The 18,028-nt window shown below is 46.3% G+C and overlaps 1 protein-coding gene and 1 pseudogene across 1 annotated transcript in view; both read right to left on the bottom strand.

Moving 5' to 3' along the window:
• The window catches only part of KCNIP1 (potassium voltage-gated channel interacting protein 1), a 1,480,000-nt gene that overhangs the window by 1,016,369 nt on the left and 445,603 nt on the right, over positions 1-18,028 (bottom strand). The gene's annotated exons all lie outside the window — the stretch shown is intronic.
• Positions 1-18,028, bottom strand: part of LOC146810846 (uncharacterized) — a 41,741-nt pseudogene that overhangs the window by 17,908 nt on the left and 5,805 nt on the right.

Here is an 18,028-nt window from a genome sequence, read left to right as displayed (position 1 = left end):
TAATACACCTTATTATTCTTGCAGTCATACACTGTATAACGTATTAAGGCTCCACTCCAAACCTAGGTGTGTTTACTATGAGCAAGTTCTGAAATTCAGTCTGTGAAAACTGCTCACTAATGAACACTAGGTGGCAATCACAACTTTCCAACATCTGGACCGTCTTGTGTATAAATGTATGTTACCACACGCAGAGCATTGTAAAACCGGACTTTATGGTTTGTGTTCAGCATGAGAAGTGCACAACATGTATATTTTTCATAAACACATTAAGACCAATTAGTGAATTCTTTTAAGCACCAAAATGTCAATTATTATTTCTTCATCAGTCCCTTATATTGCAAAGGAAAACTTCGAAGAATTGTTTAACTTACTGCGAGCTATCACCGAGCGCAGAGTTTCCTGTCTGCGTCCAACTTGCAGTTTCAGCGAGGCTATGCCAAATATGATTCCTCTGAAGTCGAAATATGGAGTACATTTGAGTTGTGTAATAGAAACATTTGATATTTGCAGTGTTGTAAAAATAGGAAAAACCCTGGCAGCAAATTATACATCAAAGACAAGTATTAAGAAGTGAGAATTTTCCTTTTTAAGTTAAATTCATTGAACCAATTAGCAAGACATCCTGGTGCTGGGCAGAGCTTCGAGGCATGTTTCCCTAGAATGTGAAAGAACCCGAAGTGAAACTGCTTACGGGCGGGTGAGCACACCGGGGGCGCCACGATCCCATAAGGCTCCCCTCGATTAACTAAGACATATGCGCCTGTCACGACGCTGGGCTCCTGGTCAGGAAGAACTGCAGAAGCGAGGGAGGGGTGAGGGAACCCTCCATTCAGAACCTGTAACACGGTGCCAGAGGCTTCCTGGCAATCAGGGGCCTGGTGAAGGCCTGTCTTGAATGGTTGCAATTCCAAGCTACCACCGCCCATAAGTCTAACCCGCATAGTGCCAATATCGGCAACACTCCTCAGTTCTCATACAGCAACATACATAAATAAACCACACAACACCTGTTAGTGGAGAAAATTGCTGCAGGTTTATTTGCATAACAAATATGCCAACATGATGGGTTATCTTATGGGCGATCCAAGGGCAGGCCAGCCCCTATGCCGCCTGATGAGCCAAACTACACCGTGGCCGTCGCCAATCGGTGGTTACCAATTGGGAGGAGCCACCCCTCCCATCAGTGGACTGCCAGTCCACACCCTTACTCACGCCCCCAAAAGGTGGGCGGAGCGTTCCAGGCAGCCCCCGGTTGCTCAGACCCACAACCGCACGTAGGACTAACGGGGCTCCGTCGTTCTTCCAGGGGACAACGCTAAGACATCCCTGGGTATCCTTGGCTTAGCACCCTTGTTGTACTGCTGCACATAGTACCCTTCTGTACCTTGCAGACTCTGGATCGCCCTGTAACTCCTCCACAGCTCTGGGGGTGGCCACCGTCACAACCAGGATCCCCACCAAGGCAGATCTTCCTACTTACATTCTGTTGCTTCCAAGGCCTCCCCAAGGTCCAGCAAGAATAAGTCCATGCCCACCCTTGAAAGGTGAACCCCCTCCACCTCCCAGCATCCAGTAGACTTGGCATGAAGTAAACCATGTCTGATAAATCCAAATCCCCTTTGCTCCGTGAATTTACGCATGGCGCTGTTCACTGTACGTGAGATCTTAATGGCGTCCCCAGATCGGGCTCCTTGCCACACTGGGCGAGGTGTAATTTCAGACCACCACAGTTCACATGCCCCCAGCTGATTGCTCAACTGACACATGGTGTCCCTCATGTCTTGGAGCAGTACTCTCCTCCCCAATGCAGTCAGGTCATTTCCTCCAAGTGTATGACCAGAATATGAGGTGGAGCGATCTCACCCCCAAGTCTCTGCTGCAGTTCCCATATCAGCTCGTTCCAGCGCATACCCGGGTAACCTAGCCACGTTATCTCGGTGGCGGAGAAGCCATGACGGCACTTTCTGTCCTCAGCCCACCGTGCCACTCTAGCGATGCTTGAATGGCCAATTACCCAGACCTTGGTTCCTGGTAAATAAAGAGATGTTGTGTTTGTAAACCATATTTATTGTAAACGTTTACACACTATTAGTCTACATTGCACAACAAACCACATCACCTGGCAACCAGGGCCAAAACTGTACACCCTTATACACATAAATGCAGGTTGGAACACTGGGCCTCAGAGTTCTCTCGCCACACCCTTCAGCTCAAGGCCTTATATATTGCTTGTAGCATTGGGACTCTCAGCACCCCACCTGCTTAATTCACTCTGGCGGCATCCCTGATAGGAAGGCTGTGGTTGTCGCCCCGATCCTGAAGGCGTGGCTACTGAATCTCTTGCCCATCCCTGCCTGTCCTGACAATTGTAAGCACACCTGCATAATGTGGTCTACTTGGAACTTCGTAACCGGGGACCCGTCCTCATGCACGAGGAGGTACCCATCAATGCCGGGGCGGAGGGCCAGATAAGCCTTGACCAGGAGCAGAGGACAATACCTTGTGTCGCCCAGCCCCTGTAACAGGACCACTCTCCCTTCCCCTGCCTGATCAGTTTTAGACTGTCTCACCACTATCCTGAGACATGATGTGCAAGAGGTAATGTCCTTGATATTCAAAGCCACCCCAAGGTGTCCTGCTTAGATCTAGCCACTAGCTCCCCAATCCTAAAGGCCCAGATAAAGGCCAGCGCAAAACTAGCCGAGAATAGCGATGCCTCATACCCAGAGCGGGTGGCCCTGGGCATGCTGTCCAACATCCCTTGGAGGATCGTGTAACTGATGGGGGACCTATTGTCCGCGGATCGAGGTTCACTCCTTGCCCATCCCTTAAGTGCGGCCCTGATTACAAAGGATTTGGTAGGGTCACTCTGTCCTCTCAACCTGGCGTGATGACTGATGGCCGACAAATGGCCAAAGATCCAAGGGTGGGATATCCCACCATCCTTGGCCCACAGGATAAACTTTTGTACTCTGAGCTCCAGAGAAGACCCCTCATCCTCCCATGCTCCCATAGTCTCACAAAATTTGTCAACACAAGACTTGTAGCGCTTCACCGCCCTTGGTGCCAGAGACAGCTCACCCAAACCCCTCATCCGCTGCTCCACTTCAGAAGAAGCCAAAGGTGTTGTGGGAAAGGGGTCATCTCCTCTCTCGCTCTCGGCCACGCCTCCCGGAAACGGCGCCTCTGAAAACGAGAGAGAGCGTCAGCGGCCATGTTCTGCACCCCCTGAATATGGCGAGCCCTGCAGTCCACATTATTTTTAAGGCATGTCCTCACCAGCTCTCTCAACAGGCACAGCACCAGGGGGCAGCTTGATGAGTGTGAGTTGATCGCTTGGACAACCGCTACGTTGTCGGACCAGAACAGGACCCTCTTCGCTGCCAGCACCCCCGGCCAAAGGTGGAAAGCAATTACTATGGGGAAGAGTTCCAACACAGTGATCTTGGAAGGGATCTTTTCCTCTGCCAAGAGTTAGGCCACCTCTCAGCACACCACTCCCTGTCCAGGATAACCCTGAACCCATCCCTTCCAGACGCGTCGGTGAACAACGACAACTCTGCGCTGTTAGCCCAGGGTGCGCGCCAGATGACAGACCCATTAAAGTTGTCCAAAAAGTCCACCCACATTAGTAGATCTTCTCTCATGCCTCTGCTCAGTTTCACCATGTGGTGCTTCTTTCTGACCAAAGCAGTGGCTCTGGCCAGCCTGCGCGCAAATACCCTCCCTGCGGGAATGACCCTGGCAGCAAAGTTGAGTTTCCCAAGGATGTTCTGGATGAAGGCAAGCGGGGCCTTGTCCTTCTCCACAGCTAGCCGAATCTGCTGGCCCAGGTCACGAACCTTGTCTGGAGGCAGCCTGGATTCACCTACTACAGTATCCAGTTCAATCCCTAGGAACGTAAGCACCTGCGCAGGGCCCTCTGTCTTACTCAGTGCTAGGGGGACCACCAGATGATTCACAAGGGTCTGAATGCCATCACGCCCAATGAAAAGGAAATCATCCAAGTAGTGGGAAACCCCTTCCACCCCAAAGGTTTCCTGTAACGCCCATTGCAATAAGGAACTGAATGCCTCAAAGAAAGCACAAGAGACCGCGCACCCCATGGGCATGCATTTGTCAAACAAGTACCAGCCATCTAGCCTGAGGCCCAGCAGGTGTTGGCTCCTCAGGTGCACTGGTAGCAAGCGGAACGCCGATTCAATGTCTACCTTCGCTGACCAGGCCCCCTTGCCCGCCCTTCTGACTAAGTCCAGCGCCACATCTAGAGTACAGTATGACACTGACCAAGTTCCCTCTTGAAGCCCATGGTTGACTGAGTCCCCTTCAGGGTAGGATAGGTGATGAATAAGTCTGTAGGTCCCAGGCTCCTTCTTTGGTACCACCCCCAGCGGGGAAACTACAAAGTTGTCCAGTGGGGGCTCCCTGAAAGGCCCTGCTACCCTCCCTAGCCCCAGTTCCTTTCTGACTCTGGCCTGCACTACTGATGGTAGGTCCCTGGCTGACTTGAGGTTGTCCGCCTCCCTGCATGACAGGGGGCCCACATAAGGGATCACAAAACCTTCCGAGAACCCCCCAGCAATACAGCCCCATCCACCTTGTTAGGGTACCGTCTGAGGAGGGGGAGGATGTTGTTAATGTTGACTGGTGACGGCCCATTGAGTGCATGGGGAGCTAGCACGCAGGGGAATGCCAGGGGTTCGCTAAGCTTAGGTGGAATGACAAGTACGGTCGAGGCGCTGAGCGGTGCGGTCATGTGCTGGAGGGATTGATGTTCCTGCTTCCGTCGGTGCTGCCTCAATTGTCCTGTATACTGTTGGCTGACGGTTTCTTATCCTGCTTGGAATGACATGAGGTCGAGGGATGTCGGCCACCGCATTTACCGCAAGCATGTTGGAACCTACACTTGATCCCCCATGAGCATGCCCCTGCGTTAAAGAGATTGCATGTTCCAGGTGACGCCCTCCTAAACCCCTCTCTGGCCCCCCCCATCGTGTCCCTCGAAAGGGCTGCTTGAAAGCCCTCGCGCTTATCTGGGAGAACCCTGAACCTGGGTGAGCCCCCCCTGTGCCTTAGGCTGCATCACTGTGCTCTGCGCCCCGCGGGACCCCATATGGTCCATCCACAACTGGACTTCTTTTTGGTCCCACCCCATCTCTGGGCACACTGCCATCTTCTTCCTGAATTCGCGGTCATAGTTCAACCACCCTGACCCACCCCACTTTTGTGCTTCAGTGTGGATCAGCCTTTGGTATTACACCAGCGCCTGCCCTTGCTCCGGGAATTTTTCCAAGATCACTCACTGGATAATGGAGAAGACCGAGAGCTAGCTGTCGATAGACTTCTCCGGCCATGCCTGGAACCTAACTTTCTTATCCTCATCTTTCCCCCAACCCTCCAAGCGTCCTGGCCATGTTGGCCAAATAGGAGCAGGGAAAAAATGTCTAGAAATTCACGCCTCCAGATGAATTCCTTAACAGCAAGCGGCACCTCCCAGGACAAGGAGCTGCGGCCTGACAAGAGCGGTGCATGAGTGACCGGCTTGTGCCCTGTTAGCGCCACCGGGGGCTGCACTGTGAGGGCATTAGCTGCTGCAACAGGCTGGATTGCTGTGAAAGGAGTGACTAGAGGAGCGCTGGACGCAGCCTGAGTGATAGCCGCTGCCCCCGCTACAGAAGGCCCCCCCACCTCGATGTGTTGCACTCCAATAGTGTCAGCTGTAGGTGCCACACTCAGGGGAGTCGGAGTCTGGTTACCTAGCTCAAGGACACCAACCATCCCCGCAGCTCCCGAACCCTTGCTAGTGCCCGTTAAACCAGTCCCTGTCTGAGCTCCTAATACGGGTGCCCCCACGGGGGGACAACTATTGTACTTGGGTGGGGCTCCCTTGGAGGGCCCACACATTCGTTGCCGCTGCTACCCCTCCCTCTCCATTGTTCGCAGTGGTGGCCCCAGCAGTCGCGCTAGCCCCGGCGAGACCAGATCTGATCTCTGCCATGAAGCTCTTTAAAGTGTCAGTGAGCTTACCCAAGTCCTCAATTGTTGCAAAGTTCGCTTGGGGCGTGCCGCCAGCTGGGGAAGAGACTAGTCCTTGTGTCAAGGGTGGGGGAACGGGCAGGGGAGTGTTGGCACTTCGGGTAGTGGCCACGGCACGACTCTTGTGTGGTGGGGGTCCTCCGTGAAGTCTTTGACTGTTGCCCTGCGTGTCCGCTTGGACCGGGAGGGGCCTGCCTCTTCACTAGGCTCCTGCTCTGTAGTCGAACCCCCACAAACAATACCGGAATCCTCCGGATTGCTAGCCTTCAAAAGTTCAGTAGCCCAAGCCAATCCCTTGCTCTTGGCCAGTTCAATGATGGCTGCTTGCTGTGCGTTTTGGGAAGTGCCTTGCTGGGTTTCCTTGACTTGGGATGTCAACGTGAAAAGCGAAGGGGATCCCTGGCTATCCACCATTCCTGATCTGGCCAACTCAACCTGGAAGAAAAACAGCAGTGCGCTACAACCCTGACCATTGAGAACAGGCACTCCCAAGATCCTCCTGTTGTCCCTTCTGCGATGCTCAAACCTGCGCCTGTACTTACTATACTGAATGTGAGCTAACGTGCTTGGATGGATGGCGGTCGAAGGGTGCTTCAACAAATTCTTTGATGGAGATGAAGCAGAGGTTAGGTTAGCTTGCCCATCACACAGTGGTCTTGCACCCTGTCCTTTCACGCACCCACTTCCTCAAGTTGTCCCTTATGCTCGCTCAACTCGCGTTCGTACTTACTATCCTGAATGTGGACTACCATGCTTAATGGAAGCAGCTCGATGGGTACCTCGGCGACATCTGTGGTGGAAATGAAGCAAAGGTTAAATTAGCTCTCTCCCCACACCCTGGTCTTGCACCCTGTGCATTTGCCCCCCATCCGGGGAGGCGTGGAGGGCAGGCGGCCCCCCGACCCCAGCACCTACACCGCCACACATGGTCTCGCATACACTGGGCGAGGGAACTATTCTCTTTCCCCACCTGTACGGCCCTGCTTATGCCACAGCATGCATCACAGGATATCCCCGTACCTGGGTCATGCTGCTTGTTCCCTGCAGAGGGGACTGGGGGGGGTGAATGCTCAGTCGGCGATCCGAGTCGGACTTCCGGTCTTGACCTGCTAGTGAAACTGCTTTCAAACAAAAGTTGTAACTAAGACTAGGACCTGAAGGTTAACAATGGACAAGTATTGACAAACCGGATGGATCATGTTTGACAGTGTGACATCATAGACTATGGGAAACCGAAACGGACGATCTTAACCATCCAATCAGAAGTGCCTAAACTGACTTTTTGTTACATTTTGTCATTAATTTCATTATAAAAGTTGGTAGACTAAGTGAGTTAGAAGCAGCAGATATTTTCCTGTTTTCCTGACGTTATGCTGACGGAGAGGACGGTGACACTGCAGGACAGCTGTTTCCCTGAATCTTTGACAGACTAAATTGCTACCCATTTACCTGATGAACTGAGGACTCTTAGACTAATGGGCATTGATTGATGCGTACACGCTTATGGTCCAGACCCAATCTTTGGGACTGTAGCGTGCTGCATGACGACTTGATTGACTTAGAGGATGACTAATAGCCAGATTAGGTAAATATGGTGTTCTGTGATTTGATTAACATTTGCATTTAATTAAAATTTGCATTAATTAGATAAACAATATTATTGATTAATAAGCAAATGTGTTGGGTTATTTATTGAAAAGAAATAGAATAAGATGTGAATATAAACGAAGGAGGATTAAAATCACTATTTCCAACTCAGCTAATTTGTTCCATCGGTAAAGTGGAAGGACTATCTCGAGGTTCAGGATTAAGATGTGCTGGATTAAGGATATTTAGTGTATGTTTATGTAAATACATTTCTTTTAGGTTATAAGGTATTCTTTTCACGTCAGTGTTTGGAACACTTATCTCTCCCGTAAGAACAGACCAATGAAGTGTGAGTGTTGGTGTTATGGGCCCCACCAATGAATGTATTGAGTGAACGCTTTTGTGTGATATTTGGTCTGTGACGAAGGGAGGATTTGAAATTCCATGCTGCAACAGTTTTTCTGGTAGCAGAATGATGGTTTTTACTGTTTTGGTTTGGTGATTATTGCTTGTACATAGCTTATTGATATTGATTATTGATTGGTATTGGTTTATGTATTAACACTCTATGTTGAGTCGCGTCAGGTTTTATGTTGTCAGCACGGCTTCTGGGATGTAGGAAGTTGGAAGTTTGTAACAGTTCTGTAGTAGGGCAGAGGTAAGCGCTACTCTCGGGAAAGACGGAATTGTTGTTGCCCTGTAGGTACACAGGGGAAATGTCTAACAAGTGAAGTTGCACGACGCATTGTCTGGGTTCGATTCGGTAGTATCGTCGTGTGTTGCCATTAGAGACATTTTCTGTATGAGGGCAGTGTGCATGGTAGCGAAGGTCACCTGTGAAATTTTGGTCTTAGGTACCAGGAGCCCAAAAGGCGCTATGATAACGCTTATCAATGGAAAGGTAATAGGTGTTCTCTAAGCTTGTTAGAAGGATAAAGTAGAGGGAAGTGCTACTTTATTAACGTGTGTCATAATTCTGTAGTAGGACAGACTGTTCGCTGTTCTCAGGAAAGGCAGAATTCTGTGTGAATGTACTACATTTTCTCATGTGAAAGTGCGTGAATGTAAAGGCATTCGGGTTAATTGCGAAACTCCGGTTTTATTTCTCAGGAGCATTGGGTCTCCAACTAGGTGTCTTAATTCTGGAGAAACAGTTAGCTAATGCTTGTTAGGAGGGTAAAATAGAGGGATGTGCTACTTTATCAACAGAAGTAACGATTCCGTAGTAGGGCAGAGGTAAGCGCTGCTCTCGGGAAAGACGGAATTCTTGTGAAAAAGGTCTTTAACTATTCTTTGGTTAGCGAAGCGGACAATGGTGGCGTATTTATGTCGTTAGTAACAGATTTGTGAATTTGAAGAACGAAAAAGGCTTACCAAGAATTTTTTTGTAAAGGAGTCAACAGGAGCAGGAGCTGTAGCAGCAGTTGCTAACGTCAGAAAGACTGCGCTGGGATTGGCCAGTCAGCTAGAAACTTAGACGTTCCTGATTGGTGCATTAGTGTACGCCGCGCTAGGAGTGGAGAATTACAGGGTGACGTAGATGCTCCGGATTGGTGCGTTAGTATGAGTCGCGCTACGATTGGCTAAAATAACAGAACAGTCGTAAAGGAGAGACTAGCGATACACGGAAGACAGAAAAGATGAATTACGATCCACCAGAAAAGGAGAAAAAGTCTTGGTTTGGGAAAATTAAGAAGTGGTTCAAAAAGGACAAACTGAATGAGATCAGAAAGCTGCTAATGGAGAGATACTAATGCTTCCCGCCCTTAGAGCAGGAAGTGTTGATGACTAACTTGATGGAATTCATGCAGCTATAACCTCAACTAGAGACTCACCGGAGTATAAAATTGATATGGTGACGATCAACTTGAGCATACTGCATGATGACCACAGGAAGATGGCAGACCATGTCACGAAAGCTATCAGAGCTCCAGCTGGCCGCTGACAACTCCATAGGCAAATTATGGACTTGATTGAAAGTGAGTATAGCGTTGAGCACAGACCCACAAGACATGTGGAACTGAGCAGAGAAGCAAAGCAGTCACAGGGACACCTACAGCGGGGACAGCATCTTGACAACTTGGCAACCCAGGAAGAGACACTGAATGTGGTAGTATCATTGAACACATCCTCCCCCAGATAAACTGCTATTGATTGTACATGCACCACAGCCAGTTGTGCCAAATTCTATCTCTTCTCCAGAGCAGTTTGGGAACATCTAGTAACTCAGATGTAATAATTCTGGAGCATATCGCCTCCGCCAAAGAGATGAAAGGGTCAAAATCCTATTGGGGATCAAGAAACCTAGATAGGAGACGGACTGGTTGGACTCCCTTGGGTCCACATCTACAGGAATGAGGTAGATATCCTGGATAGGAATCTCAAGCCAGCAATAGTCGCTATGAGAAATTACATGACATTTGTATGTACTCTACTAATGTCTGTCATTGGTAGGGTCTCCTTAGCAAAAATTGTGGCCTTACCCAGACAATTGTATCTTTTCACTGCACTTTCATTCAAAATATCCAAGAAAACCACCAAGTATATAGACTGTATTCTGCAGGACTTAGTGTGGGTCTTGAAACGCTCAGATGGCATTGTTAAACGGAGCCTCTCGGTATCAGGAGGGGGCCTAGCAGCTCTATATTCTTTGGCTGCTCAGCTTCAGTGGCCCACTTGATGGAAAGAAGAGAACCTTACACACCGGGAATGGCAAACCTTGGCCATCCCAACAATAGAGTCCATAATGCAGATTTGTTAGACCTGGCATCTTTGGACTGGTTTTCCAGCTAACTTTTTACCTTCAATTCTCCTGTTTTGCTGGTTTTAGGACTCGGGGCACTTTACCACTGCTAACCAGTTCTACAGTGCTCTCTCCCCAAAAAATGGTAGAATTGGCCTATACCCAATGGGCATATTTAAATTACCTGTAAGTCCCTAGTAAAGTGGTACTACCTGTGTGAGTGATTGTACAACCCACTTAAGTATTACTTTAAACATGCCTCAGTGCCTGCCATTGCAGCCTGTGTGTGCATTTATAAACATTTAATCTTTTTAATGCATTCAAGTCCCCCCTAGGGTAGACCCTTGACAGCCCAAAGGGCAGGATGCAGTGTATTTAAAAAAAAAGTTGGACTTGTATTTTTTATTTTTGTTTATCCTGGTAGTGAAAAACTCTAGATTTTCACTGCTGCAAGGCCTACCTCCCCATAGACTAACATGGCAGTTACCTTTATTACATTTACTAAGTGATAATTTCCAAATAAGAGCAGGTAGTCAGTTCATGTTTGGTGTCGTATGAATTGTAATGAAAACTCCTCTCTCATGGTGAAGTCAGATTTTAAATTATAATTATGAAAGTGACACTTTTAGAAAGGTGGCTTTTACCTGCCTTCACTGTTTAGTGCCTGCAGCCTGTTTCTAGGTCAAATGACTGGTGGAGCATACAGTGAGGCTTTGTGTACTCCTCCTGGACATTCACACACAATAGACAGCTTTGGTGTGCCTGGATGGGCCATCACTGGCAGGATGGGAGGGCGGAGCAGAGTACAGCCCTACTTACTCTTGAATAGATTGTATCCTGCCCCCACATCAATGGCTTCATACCCTCTGTAGTTAGGCTGAATTCAGGACAGGAAAGGCAGGATGCTTTGCGACTTCAAAGGCAAACCTCTAGAAGCTTCTCCCACTTCAAATGAATGCCCATGCATAAATATTGGGGTTGCAGACAACAGGGTCAGCCCTAAGACCTGAACCAGGTGCTAAACAATACTAGGATCCAAACAATGGTTCAAGTAAATCACTTAGAATAAAAAGAGGTTTTCGGGATAGACAAAAGTAAAAAGAAGGAACACTCAATTGATAACAATTATACAATTGAAAACCAGAGGAGGAAAGTTGGGAAGGGAGGGGAAAGGGAGAAGGAAAAAGGAGTGCCAACAAACTGATAAGGCACAAGGTACCCACGCACAAACAATATCTTTACATAGAAAATTTATTATCCAAGAAAAATAATCAAAAAAACAATAAATATACAATGGTAGAGCTCATAGGGTTACACAAACAATACTTAAAATACAGACAATACAGTGTGTAATCAAAGAAAGTTGCTGAGGTAAAAAATACAAAAACAAAATTCTGGCCAAAACAGAAACACACAGCAGAGAAATGCGTCCTCTCCATGTCAGCGTTGACGGCGTTTTGACGAATTAGAAATTAAAAGGTCATCATCTGGACAAAACAACAAACATGATAGACTCCACAAGATTTCAGTAAAATATCTGAAATAAAACATGCACATTCTTACATCTCTCTCTATTACCTGAATGTATCTTGATCTTGAAGGATTCCAGGATAGGAATCACAATGTTCTGCATGTATCCAAGTCAATTTTTGATTAGGAATATATATTTTGTACGTGGTGTGTTGCCATCTTTGAATCACGATACACGTTATTATTTATTTATTTTTGTTTAATAATGTGTTCATGGGACTGTGAATGTAATGTTTTTATGAAAACACAATGCCTTGCGCATATGGAGTGAATCACATCTGGCTTCAACATGCACATTATGATTTTTTCAATCTTCTCATATTGTGACCAAGTACACTGAGCTATGGTATGCATGTCTTTTCAATGAATCAACAGTGAATTTTGTTCTCTATGTCAATTATGTAACTTTATGTGTTTCTCTCCAAATTCATGTCAATCATGTAACTTTATGTGTATCTATCCAAATCTTGTATGAACTTATTATTTTTCTTTACATAACTGACAATGTCATCTCAATGATTTATGATTTTGTTATTTATGTCAATTATGTAACTTTATGTGAATTTATTAAGATCATGTTTGAATGTATTCTTATTCTCCATATAAGTGGCAATAATAAGGCCTCTCTTAGGTCCCTGTGTTGTACATTTGGGATGATTGAATCATCGACAACCCTGTGGCTACTGACCGTTATTATCTTCTTTCTAACGTTTCTGTTTAATTATTCTTTTTTTTTCTACGACTTATACATTCGGGATGTGGCTTCTTCAGCTACTTTATACTATTCTACAATTATCTTCTAATAGTCTTTCCATTCAGATATGGCTGTTGTCTTTTGGCTTTTATAAGCCAATAGTTTCTTTATTTTCCCACTTAATGTTTTGCCTGTCCCCACAGTGCGGATGTTATGGCACTGCAGTATATGACACGGTCACCGTTTATAACGGACTTTGTGTGAATTTGGTATTAGTTTCATGCGTTTGACCATTTTATTCCAATACCATAACATGGCCATCGTTTTTTGGCCCTTATAAATTAGTAGCTTCTTTATGTATAATGCTCGGGTGACTACACACTCTTCTAAATCAAATTTTATCTTGCCTCTTATAGTGCTAATTTCCGAGGACAGCAGTGCTTGATACAGTTCCCGCCTACTACGTACTAATATGCATTTAGCATACATTAAGCTAACATTTCCCTTTTAAAGTTGGCCGACACTCAATCAGCCGTACACCTTGCTGCGCACTGATCCACTTTCTCTTTTTAAGGGGAGGACGCTATAATTGTCTATCGTCCTCCCCGTTTGTTCTTTTGTCTTCCAGTTTGGGATGTGTTTTCTTTAGGCATGCTGGTGGGACCATGTGGCTGAAGTGGGAAGTAAGTAGTATCTTTCCTTCTTAAGAAGCCTCTGTGTAATTACTCCGTTTTGGGAGCCTGATGGTATTTGATTACTGCCCCTTAGCCTGAGGACATTATTTACTGTCAGTTTGGGATGGTGTGGGTAACTTTCTTTCTACACTGAGTTATTGACTCCCCATGTTGACTCTGTATAATATCAGTCACTTTGTTTGTTCGCTACAAGACTGCAGTCTATAATTGGCACGCTCTGCCTATATAAGTTCCATTTAGACTTTCATTAGCAGTATTGTCTGACATTCCTCGTGCATCACGGAATGATTAGAGATTTATTTAATGAATGCCCTTGATTTAATCCTTGTATGTCTCTGAAATGGTCTTTTATATAAGTTTTAAAAGCCCTTTCTTGCACTACCTGGAATTACCAAGGGTTTAATGAGGGATGCCCCTTATATAGCTAGTGTGGTTTATGAACATTATTGTGATGTGTCCTTTTTTGTATAACTTTGCAGTCTTTGACCAGCATGACCGTTATGTCATATTAATCTATCTGACTCACCCTTAGGTACAGTATGCAATACCTGGGTTCTTGTAGGGGTACAATTCCATATGCCCCATGTTTCATTTATATTGTTTCTGGTTTCCATCTACAGCAGAGCTCTCATTCAGAATAGCTTACCTGGCTTGATTATATGAAGTTCTTTACGACCCCTCCAAACAGTGGTATTCGCCCCATATTTCTCGTATGATTTTATGGCTGTAAGTATTATTTTGGAGCTTTCCGCTCTTATCTCTTCTTATTACCATAATTTTTCCACCATTTATGGCATTTTCTCATTTTTTGCAGTCTTGGAAGAAAGTTATTTCTATTTATCTACATAAACGGGAGACTCTGTGCAATTAACCTTAGTCAGTCAAGGCTTCATGATATGCCATTCCGTATGTCAGCAACTAGTTATTTTTGAATACTCTGAACTAATTTTCTGGAACGAGGGTTGTCTAATCTTGTTTTTTTCTACACATTGACATAGTGTGACTTCTTCTCTAGGTAAAGTCCTGCATCCTCTGCGCCTTACCTTTATTTACTGTAAAGTACTTCTCCCTTGTGACTCAGATGACTATAACCCTCTTTCCATTATGGAGGATTTCTTTTTATTTTCCGTTTTTCAAACTCATGCACTTTTCTTTCTTTCATTTTTTCGGGTGGTCTTGAAGTCGGCCCACTTTTTGCTTCAGCACTGGATTCTTGTGTGTTGGCTGCGGGGTGTCTTGGACACTGTTAACCCTTATTTCTTTCTCAGTACACATGTTAATCCCTCATTTCAGTTTCTCTTTGGCTCACTTTTTGCTTAGCCATTACTCTCTTCATCTATTTTTCTGATATCCATGTACAAATTTTATTTCAGACATTTCACTGGAATCTTGTGGACGCTCTCATGTTTGTTGTTTTGTCCTGATGATGACTATTCAATTTCTAATTGGTTGAAACGCAGTTGACGCTGACATGGGGCTCTAATCGAAGAGGACGCATTTCTCTGCTGTGTGTTTGTTTTTGTATTTTTTCCCTCAGCCACTTTCTTGATTACACACTGTATTGTCTGTATTTTTAGTACTGTTTGTGTAACCCTATGAGCGCTACCATTGTATATTGATTGGTTTTTTTGATTATTTTTCTTGGATAATACATTTTCTATGTAAAGATACCAGTTTGTTGGCACTCCTTTTTCCTTCTCCCTTTCCCCTCCCTTCCCAACATTCCTCCTCTGGTTTTCAATTGTATAATTGTTATCAATTGAGTGTTTTTTCTTTTTACTTTTGTCTATCTCAAAAATGTCTTTTTATCCTAAGTGGTTTACTGAACCGTTGTTTGCATGAATACATATTGGATACAGACACCAGTTCTTCAGTACACTTCTGGATCTATAGGATACACTCCCAGGGAGAAGCTGGGCTGCTGAAAGACAGTCACTCTGCTGGACTGCTCATCCGAAGGACTGCTGCCTAGCTGTAATGACATGCTGAACCCAGTACCCCAAAGTGAGTCCTAGGGCTAGTTGGCTGTCCTATTGATTAGAACCTCAAAAACCTTGAACCCAGTACCTGGACTCTGCCATCTAAGAATCCTACCCTGCCAAGTGGTGCCATCCAAATCCCAGACCTTTGGAAGTGGGACTGAAGGAGTTTTGCCAGCCATCTGTGGAACCAGCAGAATAGACGCACCGACCTCGTAGCCCGCATCAGAACTGCTGCCTGTGCAAAGCTTTCCCAACATAGGCCCTCACACCACAAATCCCTCTTCGACAGCAGCATTGACAACGATGCAGGTTATCGCATGGCAGGCTCACAGCTCATCATAACTGACACATCACTCGACTGTGCGATGCTTTCCCAATGCCGGACTTTGCATTGCAATCCTTCATCAATAGTATCGTTGATAAGGGTGGGCGTAGTGGGCGTAGTGGGGCTACGTGAAGCAGCACGTAGTGTGCCCAAATCTACGCACACTACGCGCTTCGCGTAGCCCCACTACGTGCCACCCACCTCCCGCCCGCCCTTCTTTTAAATAATATAAGCAATGAAAAATAAATTAAAGTAAGTCGACTTACCCGTAAGCGCGGCGTCTCCGGGGCTCCCTCTTTCTGTTTCTAATTTCTTCTGGCAAATGCGCATGCGCGGACGCCCGCGCATGCGCATTTCTCACGAGAAATGCGCATGCGCGGGTGTCCGCGCATGCGCATTTGCCAGAAGAAATTAGAAACAGAAAGAGGGAGCCCCGGAGACGCCGCGCTTACGGGTAAGTCGACTTACTTTAATTTATTTTTCAATGCTTATATTATTAAAAGGAGGGCAGGCGGGAGGTGGGTGGCGGGTGGCAAGCAGCTACGCTTCGCCCTCGGCGTGTGCGTAGCGCTGCCCTGCTTCGCCTACTTCGGAAAGTGCGAAGCAGGCAGCGCTACGTACACTACGTGGGCGAAGCGTAGTGCTACGCCCGGGGTTAATCGTTGATGGCGACGATGCTGAACCTCACATTGCAGCTCCGCTGATGCATTGAATTGACTGCACAAAGCATTGTCTTGGTGTGGGGCCTTGCAGCGCTCCACAAACAGAATTTATAAGGTACTCTGGAAGGGCTTTTGTTACGCCACTGCCAAGCACTGCAGAGGACACAAACAAATGTGTCAATTGGCCCCAAACTCCTAATAACCTGCTTGAACACTACCACACCAAGGTCATTGGGATAGGATACTTTATTTGGCAGATGCAGGAACAGTGCACTTACAGGACCTACTCACTGATGCAGCGCAAATGGGTTTGTGAACACTACATGCGGAATATGGCATCCCCGATGGGCAGTTTCCTTTGTTTGGGATGTTGGTGGGAAAACCTCAGAAACTTTGGAGTATGGGGAATGGAGAACCGACTATCTATCAAGGAGTGAGGATGATACACTCCATTAGCAGCAAGCACCAAGCTGTCACAGTACTATAGAGGGCACTGAGCGAACACACAAAATGGTCTTTAGGACAAATGGTCTGCTGATATAGGCACCCAGTGGAGCGGGGAAGAATGGTCATTGATACTGATAAATTGCCCTAAAATGTGCATAAATGCAATATTTAAGTTTAACCATTTCTTCTCCTTACATAGAGCATACATGTCTGCCAAGGTGATTAACAGAATGTGCTCTACTGCGCCTATGCAATGTCTAGGTGCAAAGTGGAAGACTCGGACTTCTTTTACGTGATATTGCGGTGCACAGAATTGAGAAACAACTGCAAACAAATAGTAAACACTATAAAAAAGCAACAGATCAATTCCGTATCATTCTTCTGCTTCCCCACCCTCTGCATGCTCTTCCGATGGGTCACCAGCTCCAACAAGAAGAAGGTCACCTAAGCTCTCATAACCAGCTGCCTGGACTATGGCAAAACTCTTTACATTGAAACCACCAAATAGCTCCTCAACTGCCTCCAGACCTCTGCAGCAAAACTCATTCTCAAACTCCAAAGAAGAAACAGCATCACCCCCCCACCTCAAGACCCTGCACTGGCTCCCAGGCCAGAAGAGATGCCTCTTCAAACTCCTGACACATAAACAACAAAAGTGAAACATGAAGCCTACAGAGCAACCTCAATGTTTTCCCCACAATTAGCCCAGAGTCCAAAATTTAAGGCTGTAGAGCATGCACATCCACTACTCCCGCTGTTTCCAGAGAGTGATTCCAAGGACCAAAGTAAATTCAATCACAAGTGTGAAGTGCACCACAATGAGTACATTCCAATATGATTCAGTCCATCCAGTCCATATGTATCCAAAATGGTCTTTAATCTTCACATGAGTATTGTAAAAACAGCCGAGTTTCGTCCAACTCTTGTGGACTTCATCAGGGCTGTGGACTCTGTGTTAAGCCATTGTTTAAAAAAAAGAAGCTGTGCGTAGATTAAGAATAAGCTTGAGCCAATTGTGATTTAGAATATAACAAATATGGCCAAAGCGATAAACGGAAACGCCATCCATAAACAGCCCAGAGCCCGAAACAGGCCCCCAAAGTATTCCCCGTCTCGGCTTGTTTTTAAAAGCTGTATCGCAGCCAAGGAACCGTCCAATAGGACATAAGTTTCACCAGGATATTGTTCTAAGCAAAGAGAAATGGATGTAGGGACAGTGGGGAAAATTTAAAAAGTTCTGTATATCGGACCTACCTTAATAAGCCCCAGTTACCGCTGCAGTGGTCAGCGTCTCTCTATTTGAGAATCGTGCCCACGCCGTAGA

The sequence above is a fragment of the Triturus cristatus genome, chromosome 7 (assembly GCF_964204655.1).
Source record: "Triturus cristatus chromosome 7, aTriCri1.1, whole genome shotgun sequence".
Lineage (NCBI taxonomy): Eukaryota > Metazoa > Chordata > Amphibia > Caudata > Salamandridae > Triturus > Triturus cristatus.
Note: the sequence above shows the minus strand (reverse complement) of the source record. Positions and strands in the feature narration are given on the sequence as shown.